This window comes from Pecten maximus, chromosome 10 (assembly GCF_902652985.1).
Source record: "Pecten maximus chromosome 10, xPecMax1.1, whole genome shotgun sequence".
Taxonomy (NCBI): domain Eukaryota; kingdom Metazoa; phylum Mollusca; class Bivalvia; order Pectinida; family Pectinidae; genus Pecten; species Pecten maximus.
Window position 1 is genome coordinate 41,829,916 of NC_047024.1, and position 15,018 is coordinate 41,844,933.

General features: G+C 34.7%; 1 long non-coding RNA gene across 1 annotated transcript; it reads left to right on the forward strand.

Moving 5' to 3' along the window:
* The first annotated feature begins 10,363 nt into the window (after window positions 1-10,363).
* On the forward strand, window positions 10,364-11,991 carry LOC117336106. Its single transcript, XR_004534536.1, has 2 exons — window positions 10,364-10,620; window positions 10,966-11,991. It is a non-coding gene; the product is annotated as an uncharacterized LOC117336106 (long non-coding RNA).
* Window positions 11,992-15,018: the final 3,027 nt, after the last annotated feature.

Sequence of the window (15,018 nt, forward strand, 5' to 3'; positions counted from 1 at the left end):
AGTCGATATGGATTTATCATGCAAAACAAAACAAAAAATGTCAAATTCTGTTGAATAAATAGAGGATATCTAACAGTGTCTTCAGTAATACCAAATATATTTCACGAGTGGGGCTAATATTTTGATATTTTTCACGAGTGCGCAGCACGAGTGAAAAATATCAAAAGTATTAGCCACACTAGTGAAATATATTTGGTATTACTGAAGACACTGTTAGATATTCTGTTTATTACATTTTTTATCAACGAAAAACCTACCCCGTATGCTAACTAGGCCTAATATAAACAAAAAAAGTAGTTCCCCCTGTCCAGGTGCTGACATATATGTCGGGCTTTCTGATTGGTCAATTATTTTGGTATTTTCTAATCATTAATTTGAAAAAAAAATAATTAAAATATCACTTTTATAGAATGAATAATTTTTGATATTTCACTGGTAAAAATGTAATAAAACTCGATATGCGTCTTAAGTTAGCACCACTATGACCAGATTAAACAGTTAACACTGTGGTAAAATATCCAAGATTTTCATTCAGACTCATTGAAATGCGGATCCCTTTGTTATTTTAAAATCTGTAATCTGGGAGAAGTAAAATGAAAATCAGTGGACAATCACATGTATTGAGATATACTAAAATGTAGGATTTTTTACTTAAAGTTTGTTTCATGATGCTTGATAAAAGAAATATTCATTTGTACAATGATTACACAAAGAATTGTATTTAAAAAATATATATATATATGAAATTCCGCAAACCATATGTATACTGGAATAGTAACGTTGGCATTGATATCAGAAGTATTCAATGTGAAAGCTCATAAACGATATATACACAGCGTCTCAATACCTCAATGACATTCATGACGATTTTTAATAACATTACAAAGTACCCTAAAATTCAAATTCAATCGAAATGTAGACGTACTGTAGGTATTGTAGGCCCTTCCGCAAACTGACATTTCTACTGAAAACACCGCCGAACATCAACACATTATTTTTTCCTTTAAATCCAGTTATCAAACATTAACATGATTTTGTGACGTGGTACTGCCTTCAGTTCCAGCACCAGTGTGGCAGTACACTGGTTGCTTTGAGGGCTGTTCTCCAGGTAGAGGTTGCAAAGGCGTTTCAGTAGTTCCAGCGCCAGTGTTGCTGTACAGTGGCTGCCTTGAGGGCTGTTCTCCCGGTAGAGGTTGTAAAGGCGTTTAAATAGCTTTCTTATGTAATCGAGGACTTGGCGAAGTAGTGCTAGGGCTGTAATTTTGATAGCTGGATACAGACGCCACAGACGCCACAAGAACATCCACTTTCGGTTTGAGATGTTTGCCAGTGTCACCAGCCACAGAAGTAGAAATGCCGTCCGTGTAGTAATACTCGTCCCCACTTGTGGGAACAGGTGGTGCCATCTGTGAACCTTTTTTCGCCGCTGTCTGTGGACGGGTTGTTCAAACCATCTCGGTCATAATATACCCCTTCGTTATAATTTGTCTGAGTATGTCCTGTAATAGAGGCTGATGCGACTGCGCCTATTGAAAATATTGAAAGTTTTTTTGACGACATAATTACCTAAATCACCTTTACATATAAATTTACACCACAAAATTAAAGGGTCATTCTGCTTTGTAAGGAAATATTCGTCAATGTAATTGTATCTTATAAACCATTTCATATACTCGTGCAATGATTGCATCTAACTGCTATTGCTAAGAAAGGTGAGCAAGACGTCACCGTAAGTTTAAAATAATTTGTCATCAATGATCTTTGACATGACAAACATATACATTCAGTACTGGAAATGTACATATCTATCGGTAGCGTTACTTAAACTAAATCATGCAGTTTCTATTTTTACATAATGGCATGTGTAACAAATATGGTTGGTACACGAATTCCTCTTTTTTCTTTTATCTGTATGAAATCGGTTTTATGTCATTTTGAAAGAGCGTGTCAGGATTATTAGCTACATACAAGCAAAGCCTTAACACATGTTTTTAAGTTTAACATAAAACATCTACAACCCCGGTACGTTAAAACTGAACGTAATACATTTCAAAAGCTAGAATCAGAATATAAAGTCGACCTATTGAGAAAAATGTGGTACGGAAATGATCAAACGGGATGGATCACCTTTGCTGAAATGTAAAAGGAAAATCTGATAGTTCTAATAGATGTTACAGGGAGACATTGTGATAATATTACCGTATTTGATGAATCTCTCTAAAAGATATAGTATCCAAGTAGTTATAAATGTATCATTGGAGCATAATGATTTAATCATAGATCACACTTCTTGGTTTACAAGTATGTACCTTGAGGAAGTGAAGAGGCAACAGGGTCTTTGGTAAATTCATCGAGGTCTATAAAATCATTCTTTCTCCGTGACCAATTTTTTAACCCACGGCAGGAACATCTAAGTAGAAATCAAGCAGTGAATAGATGTTCAGTCCAGAGGAATAAAATATTACATTTGTATATTGCAGGAAAGTATGACGTTTATTTGAACATTAGTCCAACCAAACGATGTTATATATACCCGAAATGCATTAGTACAATACAAAATAGAATTTTGATAGTAAAGGAAAAAACATTTTATGTTTTCGGTAACAATACGTCTTTTGGATTTTAGTTGTATTTGTGTTTATGATTTATGTATGCTTTGAAAATCAAATACTTAGGCTTTCGATGTTAATCGATAGGATATTCGAGGGAAAATATACGTTTCGAAAATTAAAGAGACAAATTACCTACATTAGCTTTGTGCTTAAGTAGAAGCATGTGGTGTTATACATGTTTACCTGCATGCGCACCACAGGATGAGCGCTATAATTGCCACAAGGACAAGGGCAGCTAGGAATCCCAGCCCACGGATCAGGCCAGGACTGGCAACCAGGGCGAACGAACCAACTATGAGAAAGTATTTACATATTAGGTTTTACAATTAAAAATAGATAAATATATAGATATAAAATATATATATATAAGAAAAACATGTAAGGCTACAAAACGATTACAGTAGAAATAACAATTCTGATTCTGATCTTGTGACTGAAATATCAATTTCTTTGAATATGTATTTGCCGCATAAAACATGATAGACGGAAACAAATGGAAATATTTTTAAGCAAAATGATAATAGCCTGACACAGGTATTGTACACTAAAGACTGGAAATGCCAACAGAGGGTCCAACCTGAGAATGGTTAAACCTGTTCTATAAGAGTGAATCTGTAATCAACATCGTGGATTCATATCGAATAAATCAATTACACAAATACAAATTACATCACAGTACAAACCTTCAAAGCCACCGTCTGTTGTCTGACACATACATAATCACATATCTAGGGCCCACTATACACCTTACCTTTATCACCTCTCGGGCCATCTCTACACCTTACCTATATCACATCTCGTGCCCTCTCAAAACCTCACCTATATCACATCTCATTCCCTCTCTACACCTACCTATATCACATCTCGAGCCCTCTCTACACCTTATCTATATCACATCTCGTGCCCTCTCAACACCTTATCTATATCACATCTCGTTCCCTCTCAACACCTTACCTATATCACCTATCAAGCCCTACCAACACCTTACCTATATCACATCTCGTGCCCTCTCAAAACCTCACCTATATCACATCTCATTCCCTCTCTAAACCTACCTATATCACATCTCGAGCCCTCTCTACACCTTATCTTTATCACCTCTCGGGCCCTCTCAAAACCTTACCTATATCATTTCTCGTGCCCTCTCAACACCTTACCTATATCACATCTCGTACCCTCCCAACACCTTACCTATATCACATCTCGTGCCCTCTCAACACATCACCTATATCACATCTCATTCCCTCTCAAAACCTCACCTATATCACCTCTCTTGCCCTCTCAAAACCTCACCTATATCACCTCTCGTGCCCTCTCAACACCTTACCTATATCACATCTCGGGTCATTCCTACACCTTACCTATATCACATCTCGAGCCCTCTCAACACCTTATCTATATCACGTCTCGTGCCCTCTCAACACCTTACCTATATTACAGCTCGTGCCCTCTCAACACCTTACCTATATCACATCTCTTGGCCCTCAAAACCTCACCTATATCACATCTCATTCCCTCTCTACACCTTACCTATATCACCTCTCGTGCCCTCTCAACACCTTATCTTTATCACGTCTCGTGCCCTCTCAACACCTTACCTATATCACATCTCGTGCCCTCTCAAAACCTCACCTATATCACATATCGTGCCCTCTCAAAACCTCACCTATATCACCTCTCTTTCCCTCTCAAAACCTCACCTATATCACCTCTCTTTCCCTTTCAAAACCTCACCTATATCACATCTCGTGCCCTATCAACACCTTACCTATATCACATCTCGTGCCCTATCAACACCTTACCTATATCACATCTCGGGCCCTCCCAGCCACTGTTACAGACACAGACACCTGTTGCCTTGTCACATAGGATGGTGTGATCGGCCGCACAGTCACATAGTCCAATGCAAGCTATTCCGTACGTATTATCTGAACAAGCTGTCAAAAATCAAAATACTATGTTATAGAAAGTTGTGCGTAATTTATCCCAATCAATTGTTTAGAGTTAATTCTACTTCGGAGATATATCGTTCTTTTTGAGAAAATTGCTTTATTATAGCTGAAATTCCCTACAGTTAATATCTTTCAAAACTTGTCACTAATGATATATTCTAAATAAAAGTACAAATAAATTTCAGGTTTCGGGAAAAAAGACGGAAAGATCCACTTAGCAAAGGATATAATCTATTTCCTAATGTATGGCCTTTTAATAATAACAATAATAGGGTTATCTTACTGGGCTCAGTTTCCGATTGAATAATGAGAATGGGATTTTAAATATTGTCATTTCGCCCGATATCAATAATCAATATGATCTCAATATTTCTCATTTCGATGATTTGATAAGGAGTATTAATTGTACACGTATGTTACTCTCACTGTCCCGGATACATTACACAAATAATGAACTCCAATCTTCTGGTACTATTTTGTATTAGACATGAAGTTAAGCATAGACGTGTGCCTAGCTCAGAGACTTACAATGGAACTGCCTTGTTATACAAAGTTAACTCATTATACCATTTTCAACACAAAGGAATCCCTAATGATTACAAAATGAAAATAGGCATGACGTAAAGTTACGCTGTTCTTAATCCAAAATTAATTAACTATCGTTATCTGGGATAGCCCGGGCAGCATCTAATTGTAAAGATAACCGCTAAATCTAAGAAATTGAACTTGACATCAGGGGTCAACTTTTACTCTGAACAATGTACATATCGATGTATATATATCTTACCAGTATCGCACGTGTCACCTATATATCCCGGTTGGCACGTGCATGTCCCAGTCACGTGATTACACACTGGGTAGGCGTTCGGCGGACATGAACATGATTGTAAACACTGGTTGCCGTATTTTAAAGGACTGCAGACTGGGAGGAAAACAAACCATACTGATGAATTACCGAAATACTCTTTTAATGTCACTGTGTTGGGCGATGCGTTGTAAGGACACACATATATGCTGCTTATGTTCGTCCAGTCATACGAATCAGAAAACGAGCTTTAATCCCACAGTTAACGAACACATTCCTGGCATTGGATGAAGTTATCAATCAGAACACATTCCTGACATTGGACGAAGTTATAAATCAGACAATGTTAACTAGTATTTAAAGTTAATGTACGCGTATCGAAAACATATTTGATTTTATTTAGATTATTAAAAACTGACAGTGCACGTTAAAGAGGTTTCAAACTAACATTACCAATATCGTCTGGCCTTTGTTTGTAAGTAAGACAAATGGGAGCATCTAGCAGACAACTACAATTTTATTTTAATTTTCAAACTGCAATTTTTTAAAACTGCATTGTCAGCTTTTAATCATAGATTTTAAAGTAAAATCAGCACAATGACATACAGAGGAACAAACACATAAATGTCCACCTTTGTCACACAAGGGTTGATCGTATCCCACAACACATGTACAGTATCCGGATACGTGGTCACAGGAAATGGAATAATTTACGTGGCAGGTGAATTCAGACGCACATCCGGAACCATAAAAACCGGTAGGACACACTAGATAAACATCAATTCACAAAGATATAAAACAAAATGTGAAAAAATGCATATGTACGTACTATTACTTCTTAAAACGTTTGTTTCACTCCTGTCCAGACGGTAATTTATGAAAATGAAATAGTGGTCTTACATATCTTTTGCTGAAATCTAAACGAAATGTGCAATATTATAAACATTCAATAATTCTGAAAATGCAGAATGCAAATATTCATCTTATATAAATGCAATGATAGAAAAATTCAATTTGTTGCAAAAGATAGTTATACACCGTCTGAATGTAATTTTGTAACCTGTTACGCTTTGTAACATTTCTGCAAATGATAACGCATAATCTCCTATTGATTATTTGAAATACTTAAGTAGGAGTGTACAGAATACCTCAACTTTATATTTATCACTAATACATTCTCATATATGCATGGCTTTTGTTCGTAGCGTCTAGTTGACAAATAAGAGGACATTTACCTTCAGTACAGTTTGCGCCTGTGTAACCCGGTTTACAAATACACGAGCCGTTGAAATTACATGTATCCGTGTTGTTTTTGTTACATGTACATATAGAGACAGATCCCGATCCGTACGTCCACAGCGGACAAGCTATGAAGGTAACCAAAAGTTATATGCCCCTGATTGCCATTCATTTTTATATCACGTAATCGAATCTATAAATAGTATATAGTGTTATATACATAATCATAACGAATTAAAATAAATGAATATAAATGAATTTGTCAATAACTTGCACAAGTATCTATCTCAAACATCTTGAACAGATACAGTATTCATATAGCATCGTGTGATGCATTTTAATGGCCATGATCATCAGTCAAAGCAAAACCGTTAAAGAAAAGGAAGGAGCGGGGATCTTTAGTAGAAATATAAACCAATCAAATGTTTTTGTTGGTGTAGACAAAAGTGTTATCCTCAAAAAATGTATAGACAAAGATAAATTGAGTGCAATATTGCAGTAACTCTTTTCTGGTTTGAATTTATTCTTTTTGAACACTCAAATTCTATATAATATTATCAAATCTGAAGCTTACATCATGTGAACTAATTCACCTATCAGATAGGCATATATGTCGCATAACAAATGATGTTAAAGACACTGAACACGTGTTCTTCAATGATAATGATGATTTAGCCTATCTATTATCACAAATGAGATTAACCATTTTTTTTCTGTCAGTCAAGTATCTGTTGTTATGCTTGTATGTGAAACTGACTTCCTCGCTGTTTGTTCAACTCAAGAACATCTTACTTTCGTTACAGTAAGCTCCAGTGTAGTTTTGCATGCATGAGCATGTTCCGTCCACATTATTGCACGCCAAAGTGTTGTTCTGGACACACTGACAGATCTGTTTGCATCCCGTGCCGAAGGTATTATTGGTGCAAGCTGAAGTAAACATTCAAGTTACCGTAAATTTCACTCAATACACAGAACTATTTACAATGATCAAACATTGTTTAAATTGTCACTGTGATATGCCTTCAATACTAACTATATGATGTTAGTCAAATTCAAATTAAGAATGGGTCAAAGTTGGTTTCTTGGCATAAGAAGAAAAGATACCTCCTTATTCGATGTGTTGACGTACCAGTTTCACATTTAGCCCCGATATATCCCGGGTTACATGTACAGGTTCCATCTACGTTGTTACAGCTATCGGTGTTAGCTTGTACACATGTATAGTCACTTCCGCATCCGGCCCCGTATTTCCAGGTACTACATGCTAATGAAATAGTTGAGTTAACAAGATAAATGTAGGAGTGTTGCATCTATTACAAATCAATCACAATTTTATAGCGTTATCATCTTTCTACTCCTGTGGTTTTTATGAGCAGGAATCCTTTTTTCATAGAGTTAAGGGTTTGTAATCGATCTGCATGCATTCTAATATGGATACTTGTTTAGTCAATGATTTCTATTTAAATTCCGTTTTGTTCAAAAATACTTAAAAATTAAATCAGAAATTTATCAGATTTTTTCATAAAAATCATTGACAGAGTTCAGCCACATTTTCCTACAAAAGTAATGAAACATTTGTATACCGCGATCCGATTGGTGGACAGTCGCACACAATAGTCAGTCGAATATTGGTAAAATTCCAGTTTCGGATATACGACATAAACAATGTGACATAAACAAAGACACACACAGATGAAACAATATTAAATATAAGATTAAGTAACATCTTGCAGCTGTCGTTCTATCCCAAATAATGTATAGTTTGTTGATCTTGATAAAAGCACAACTCAATTGATGATAGGTACGTCTGATTTGTTTGTCATTTACATGAATGATTCAGACTTGATGCAATTGGTTCACGCCTCATTTATTACTTGAAAGCGACTGTTTAAATAGTTTAGCAATAGATGAATGCCACATGAGTATTTATCAGTGCGATGGTCCTAATATAACCGACTTATTCCGTTGATGGTTATCATTACATCATTGTTACATTGAACTAAATCGATATCTCGCATAGACCTTCAGGCGGAATATTAGAGATTATTAACAAATCCCTTGCAGGTCCTGCTAAGGGTGTTTCGAACGCAATATATACCAAATTAATTTGCGTCTTCTATAACGGTTTCGGCGAATTTTGCCTCTATTTTGATGAAACCGATGAGTGACCTGTCAAACAAACGTAATAGCGATTAGCAAATATGATTTTTTATAATGCATTCTTAGTGTTTACGATAACTAAATATCTGACTTACTATTTTCACAAAGAGACCCTTCATAGCCTGCCTTACACACACAAAGGTATTTAGAACTTGCTCCACATGTCTCGGTGTTGACAGATGTACATGACTTGCATATTGCGTCAAGATTGGGAACTGTCGGCGGAATCCCATCACAATTAACTATGCAAAGTGTGGAACAAGGAAAAACGATGGAGTGAACACGATTTCGTGACATTATGTGTACCCAGTTCACTATCCTCGATCATGGCTCATTTTGTATATGTCAATGTAGGAAACAATTTATTAAAAAGCAATATGAAAAATGATGTCAATGTACATGATGCTTATGCTGTAGACATTTTCATAAAAATTCCTATAAGAAAAGGATGAACTCTTTCGAACGATTGCATTTATAACCGAAGCCATTTTTGTTGTGTTTGGTGACCGAATCTTTTCAACAGACTATTTATGTATCGAAGACACTATATCATTAAAAATAGACCATGTTGATTTGATATACACGTACAGTGTGTAACCTGTAGAATTTTAAATCTAGGACTATACAGACTGAAAAAAAGATCATCAGCTCAACTCGATCGTTACTCACGAGGTTACTAGTAGGTACAGCTAAAAACAAGCGGTATGGTAAGCATGGTAAATTCAAAGTGTGAATTTTCCCTTTCTAAATAGTAACTTCCTGCTTCATCTTCCTACTGTAACCCAGTTGATTTTATAATCATACCCGTTAGCTATACATGATGTTAAAGAAATTCTAGAGTAAAATGATAATGTCATTAAATAATAATCATAATCCAGTAATTATATTTATAAATGAACGTGACCTATTGTAAATACATTTGAACATTGGAATGCATACCTATACCACCGGTATCAATGATTGGGACAGGGGCTGTAACAGAATCATGAAATACTTAAGTAATCCTACTTTGCGTGATATCGTTTAATATACAGAGCATTAAAATGTTATTGATTCATAGATTGCGCATAACTTATCGACAGAATATCATATCTACCTTTAATTTTCTACCTTAAGTTTAGATTATTACAATGTATAATAGTCTACTTTGTCATCTAGTACAACGTTGTGGTCAAGTTATATGATAAAGATAAATACTTACATTTACTAATCCTATCAAATAAGCATATCTGATATAGTTTAATTTAAAATACTAAATTCCTATACAATTTAGATATTACCATTATCAGCAGTAGAGATTGCGGGGGCCTCTCCTACAAAATAAATTTAAATTTAAACATATACATGTACCAGAAAAAATCATTGTTGACAAACGAAATAACAATAACCACTTCAAATACAGGCGTTTTTTTATTAAAATATTCCATTACTCTACATGATTACTTAGATATATTAAATTATATATGGGAATACATTACTCACGTTTTATGAAATGTGGTGTACGTCTGTTCGCACATGTTGTTCCTCTCCAACCAGATTTACAGCGACAATGTCCGGTCACGTGATCACAGAACAGCGAGTTTGAACGTATAGGCCTCTCTCAAATTATATGCATGCCTAGCATTCCTATCTCAGAACGAGGCTAAGTGAGTACAGCCACCGTAGCAACGCATACACAATGGCTTCCAGTCAAGCTACATGTAGCAAAAACAAACAACATTATTGTGCACAAAATTGTGTATCCAATGGAACTTATGGTGATTCTATTCATTTTCACCATATTCCAAAAGATGAGGATATCAAAAAGCAGTGGATTATAAAAATAAGAAGAGATGAAGGGCAATTATTCAAGGTAGGTTAGCCTTCACCTAATACATGTAAACGCATACTATGGTCAATCATTTTCCCTTTCTTGTTATTTTTTTCTGCAAGTGAACAGTACATGTCAAGACATATATAAAATAACAATTGCAAGCAGTTCAAGTATTTCATAAAATAAGTGTTCAGTTTAATACCGTAAATATCATAGTAAATGTGCAGGTTGCTATTTATATTACAGATATGAATTTTGATACAAAAACATTATTTAATATAGTAAATATGGATATGCATTTAAATTGCACCTGATTATAACACAGTTATTACATACATATACCTTTAATATGCATGTAGTGTATACACGTTCTTTATGTTACAGTGATGAGACAATGTGTATTGAGACACAAGTGACAGAATAGTTTAGTAAAGATAACACAGAATCAGAAGAAAGCAGCACAAAAAGGAGAAAAATAGAGACAGTGTTGGAAACAGCCAAAAACAACATTAAAAATCCTGAAGAACAACTGTCTGAAAAGGAGAAAGAGTTGACATGCTTAACATCAGCAGTTAAGCATGGAAAACATTTGTGTAAATAGATTTTCAACAGATGATTCTCTAATTTCATTCTACATAGGGTTTCAAACATGTTTACTTTTTCTTACCTTTTTATGTATACTGCTAAAAACATGCAGAGTGCATATTACAAAAGTAGTGAAACTTTTAGTCTTAGTGGTAGAAAGCGTTCTATGTTGCTCATTGACGAGCTTTTCTTATTTTTTTTCGCCTTTGTGCAGGATTATTAAAACAAGATCTGAGTGTTTGATTTTCATCAAATATATTTAAAACATACTCCTTTTCTAATTTTTGCCGAACACTCAAAAGAGAGCCTTGTGGTATATTACCAAATTTTGATTCTACCGCTAGTACGTTCATTTGTGTTAAAGAAGAGAGAATCAATAAATCAAGTGGTACTGGAGATAGACTTCTATACTTTGTGTCCCATTTAACATTTTCTCCACGAATGGGGTTGAATGGGGTTGTTTTCAGATTTTGGTTAGTCGTAGACAAGTCCAGTGCGGATTTCTGTGATGAATACCCGCTTATCTTTAAATCCTGGACAGCCTTTCCTTGGATTTTCTCCCCTCTTGGGACTTGCCAAGTTTGTGGCCGGGATGTCTTTGCAATTTTAACTGGGATAGCTCTTTGACTTATAATCTTGAATTTCGCAAGCTGGTACAGCCTTACTCACTTCAAGAGTGTTGATATCACCTAAACTCACCTGTAATGTAGTTATGATATCCATATAAATAATTCATTATGTTTACTTAATGGCAAACGTTTTATGTCTTGGTTATCTATCAAAAGTGAACGACACAAAATAAATGCATTGATATGTTTTCATTGATTTGATGTGACGAGTCATTTTTTTTTTCTGGAAACGGTAGCATTTCCCTGTTACTTCACAACCTTTTCCGACTGGTTTTACTATAAAATGAGTTTAAAAGTCATGAGTTCCATAATATATACATGTAGAATAATCTGTTTTCCATTTCTGGTCATGTACAAGTCTAGTATACTGGGTACTTAATTGAGTAAATAAGGTTTCCATTTTCTATTTAGAGGACTGACCCTAAAGGCCTGTAAGGACTAGGTGCAGTTTGAGATAAGACTTTTTGTTTGTATAAATTCTTATCTATAATTACAATGAAATTAATGACAAGGTGGGATCAGTGAGGGGCTGCTGTGATATGTTAACAGACTGGACCCAAGTACAGTCCCTAAGGCAACAAGGGGAGAGCAATTCGAGATGCTGATAATGAGGTTTAGGAATGGCATCCCCCTGTAATTATTTGTTTCTTGTCCTCAGACATTCTGACACCCTATATATATTACATGTGGCAGTGTTAGTAAAGGGATGAGTACCAATATTTTAATGTTGCTTGGCCTTGACAAATAAAAGAGGACAGACCAGGCACTGAATTTCGACAACCACCACACATGAACATAGGAATATGTATACTGTATATTTCCTTCGCTAAAACACTTCAGTCCTTTATTCATGCTCTTCTGTCCAGAGGATGTTTGGTTTTTTGTTTTGTTTTTGTGTTTGGATATAGTTTTCAATAAATGAAAAGGTAAGTGAAGTAATTAAATCTAAATCTCTATCACTGTATGATGTAGCCATAGCTGCACATTACTAGGGACGCTTCCTCACTTAGCCTCGTTCTGGTTTAAACATGAATATTCATGAGGCAATATTAAGAAGGGTCTATACAGTTACATTGCTTGCAGATACCGCCAAAAGTCCAATTGGAACATGCTGCCGGACATAAAGGAATATATTGCTTCAAGCTAAAATCGCATTTTCCCCGATGAAGTGAAACTGGTTATAAATATAATCCTTAATGTGCATTGTATGAAGAAAATCGTTTGATTCATTTTAAACAAGTGTTTGAAATAAAAAAAAACTCTACAAAATCAGGAAAGAGAAGAAACTTGTAATTTGTATTAATATTCCCATCTAAAGAATGGTCTCTTCCTTTGAATACCTGAAGTAAAACGATAAAGATAAAATTGTATTTAAACATTATATTATTGGGCAGTATCTGGAGATCGTCTTACAATCATATTAATCTAGAATGGTGGATCATGAAGTTCCTTTGAAATAGAACTGAGATACATTTGCATTTTGACCATGTTTCCCCTCTTTATCGTGTAAATGTTCCTACTGTAGTTTGATAAACACGTTCGTATCAGATATTTTTGATGCCCATTGATCAATTGTACTTTGTCTACAGACTTATTACTTTATGAGCCATTTCGTTCCAGTAAAGATGCATTATTGATAAAAAAAATCGTTAGAACACCGTAACATGGCGGTCGGACGCATATATAATTAGGAAAGATAATGTATTTATTTACATTAAGCATACATGAATGTCTGTGACGTTTTAAATTTTGGTTTGTTTTTGTTTTGTTTTTTTTAAGCCCGCGGTTTATTTCTCTATAGATTTAATCAAGACCATAAAATGATTATTTTTATTGTCTCACAGCGGTAAAATAAAACCATTGTTGAATCATTAAATTGCAATTCAGTTATAGTTACAAATATCAAAATATCCAATAGAGTTCTTCAAATATTCGAAGTTTAATTTGGAGAGTGATAGTTTGGTTCTCTCTGTTTACGCTACGTTTGAATATCTTTTCAAGTTTCCATTACATAGTGGTAATATGCATTTACCTTCACAAAGCATTTCCTTTCCTAGCTGTCGATATCCGGAAGGACAGTTGAATTCCATCGAACTTACAGGAAATAAATAACTAATAGAACGATCAAAAAGGTAAACAATTAATACACCAGTAAACATCTAATCATACTAATAAAAGATGGCGGTCAAAACGGTCAAGAGTGTGAACTGGTTTCTATTCCAACATTAAGAGGATGAAGTGTAACCTGTGGTGAAATGCCGATGATCCATTATACAAAACTGACACTGTCACTCAAATAAAAAAGAAATGAAGTCATATACATTACAACTGTGCAAAAACATACAGTTTACACCACGCGTGGAAACAATTCTTTATTCCTTTCGACTGATTCATAGGGTATTAATCTGTTATTGAGATTTTGTTATGATTTAATTACAAATGTAATATTTCAAAACATTTCTGAAACAATCAGTTTTGTAACTTGTTAACGGTGTTTCACTTTAGGTCACATGTTTGCACTCCGGCTGTGAAAAGAACACGCGTTTTTTTCTGATGTGGCAAAAACAGGTTAAGTGATATCATGGTTGTTTTTAACCGTTAAAGATAGTGTCTTTTAGAACATTTTAAAAGAAATCACTTTCGGTAAAATTGATATCATACTGAATGACCCCGAATAGGTGTTGTGATTTTTATGTTTAAGATCTAATTAATTTTCAAAATATTCGAATTGTTCAAGAATATGCAAGCCCGTGGTTGTTTTTAATGTATGCAGTGCATAAAATAATCACTGACTATATACACGTATGTACATATATGTATGTGACGAGCTACTCTTTGCTTCAACCAAATAGTAGAGTGTTGAGAGGGGAAAACATCCACAAATTATGTTAGAAACAAATTTAATTTTCTATCTTTGATAATTCCAATCATGATCATCGAAAAACATAGCAAGTTATAATATTACCAACATCAAACTGGTATATACATTGTTTATAACGATTATTATTAATAGCTAATATTCTTTAAAACCTACACTGGTCAGATACTTTTCAAAGTATGAAGGGATGGTTTTATCAAAGGCATTATCTGATTAACTGTACAAATACATGCTTATATATCATAAAGTCAGAAATTATCTTGGAAATAACGATATACTAAAACTTCTGACTATGGATTATAGAGACATGGTACGTTGTATGCATTACCTCACATCCTGTTCATG